The sequence below is a fragment of the Anser anser genome, assembly GCF_964211835.1.
Source record: "Anser anser genome assembly, chromosome: 2".
Taxonomy (NCBI): Eukaryota; Metazoa; Chordata; class Aves; order Anseriformes; family Anatidae; genus Anser; species Anser anser.
The window spans coordinates 63,610,164-63,612,406 of NC_139721.1; positions in this window are offsets into that span (position 1 = coordinate 63,610,164).

Here is a 2,243-nt window from a genome sequence, read left to right on the forward strand (position 1 = left end):
TGTGTCCTGGCTCTGGAGATCATCCTCTGCTCCAGCTATAGGATCATCCTCTGCTCTGTCCAGAGGAGCGATGCCGCTCTTCACTTCTCCTGGAGCTGTGTTAAAACACGGCGGGTGCTCAGGAAGGGAGGGAGGCAGCAGCCAGCCCTGCTCGGCCACGCAGCAGCCGCCGCCTTCTCTCTTTCCCTCTTGGCAGTGGATCTTACTTGTGCCTCCCCGAAACATTTGGATTGATGGTTGCATTTTCCGTGAGCCTCACGAACCACGCAGGAAACGAGTTTACTAGGAAATAGCATTTATGCTGCTTGAAATCTATTTTATACACCCAGGTTCACACGAAAAACAAAAAGGGGCATTTCTTATTCCTTGATGTGTAATTGCCATAACCTGAAAATAAACCAATGAAAGAAACATCTGAACAAATGATCTGCCATCACAAAGGCTTAATGGAAAATATAATCCCGTCAAATATTATTAGATTAAAGCCATTTCTGAACTTAAAGAAGAGTGGTGTGTTTTTCTAAAGATGTATCTTAAAAAATCTATAATGCTATGAAGAACAAAAAATCAATTTTTTATTTTTATTTTTTCAGCTTTTCAAAACAAGGGTTTGAGTTCCTCTACCTCGAGAGTTCCTGCATAGTGCAAAGCCAGAGCTGAAGAAGTCATTAATCAAAATCATCCCTCACTTTTAAAAATGCTGCCTACCTTTAATTCTTATTTATTCCTGTAAGAAAATAAGGCAAGGCAGAGCAATGGGAGTTTGGTACATGAGCTGTGCGTACAGCAGAAGGCACGTTCCTCTCGCTGCTTTAATGCCAATGGCAATAAACCCACAGTTCAATACGCTCCTCAGGTTTACAGTACCCTGCGCAGCGTCCTGCCCAAGTGGTGAAACTTGCTCTGAGCCCCTTTCTTTAATTCATGCTTTACTGGGTAACAAAAAGCAGCTGGAGAAGCCTAAACCCATTTTAACCATGCAGAATTTAAGCTTTAAGGTAGTTTAATAGATATTGCTGCCGATTGTTTCGGTGTCACCTGTATTTAGAAGGCCCTACTGATGTTTCAGAGGGGTGTTTGAGTACTTGCTCATGCTTTAAAGAACAACATGTGTTTTTCTTGTACTGGATTGTCACCCAAGTCCATTGCAGCATTCCCCCCTACATTTACAGGGTATGTTGGGGGCAGGATTTGAGGGAGCAAAGACATGGGGAATGTCTGGGATGGGGTAGAGAAATGGGAAAATGAAGCCTGTGGCTTGAGATAAGGACAGTTTATTAGGACAGAAAAGAAAGGAAAATAATGATAATAGTATTACTAATAATAATGTGTACGAAACAAGCGATGCACATTGCAATTGCTCACCACCCGCTGACCGATGCCCAGCCTATCCCCGAGCAGCCGGCCCCCCACCCCGGCCAGCCACCCCTATATATTGTTTAGCATGACGTCAGATGGTATGGAATACCCCTTTGGCCAGTTTGGGTCAGCTGTCCTGGGTCTGTCCCCTCCCAGCTCCTGCTGCACCCCCAGCCTGCTCGCTGGCAGGACAGAGCGAGAAGCCGAAAAGTCCTTGGCCTGGTGTAAGCACTGCTCTGCAACAATTAAAACATCAGCATGTTATCAGCGCTCTTCTCATCCTAATCCAAAACATAGCACCCTACCAGCTACTAGGAGGGAAATTAATTCTACCCTAACTGAAACCAGGACACGAACCAAAATAAGCCTGGAAAAAACTCTCCGTAAGACGACTGGGAGGAGATAATGGCATAGCCAGAGATGATGTGGGGAGCAGGCTAAAGTACTGTGACGCCGGAGTCCAGCCCCAGGCAGCCGAAGTTGCTGCAGGCCGACATGCAGGTGTCGGCTACACGGCTACACGGATCGCGTGTAGTCCCAAGGAGTGTAAATGCCAGCCGTTCTGTACCAGCACCGAGCCCTAACGCCGAGGTTTCTTCCTTTGATTTGTATCATGGGAGGAAGAGGATGCACATTTCCAGCCTTCCTCATTCTGGGGCTCTTCCTTCCCGCGTGGGGAACCCTCCTGGCTGTCGGCAGGGATGAGGATGCGCAAGATCCCTGCCTGCTGCTTCTCCATTTTCACAAACCACGGAAGAGGGTTACACATTTTTAGCAAACTTCATTATTTATTTATTTTCCCCTGAACGTCAGCTCTCCTCGGAAGTTCTCCACGTTAACCCCCACCGTCCCTGCCTCCGTTCGCAGACTTTTCACGCGTTTGA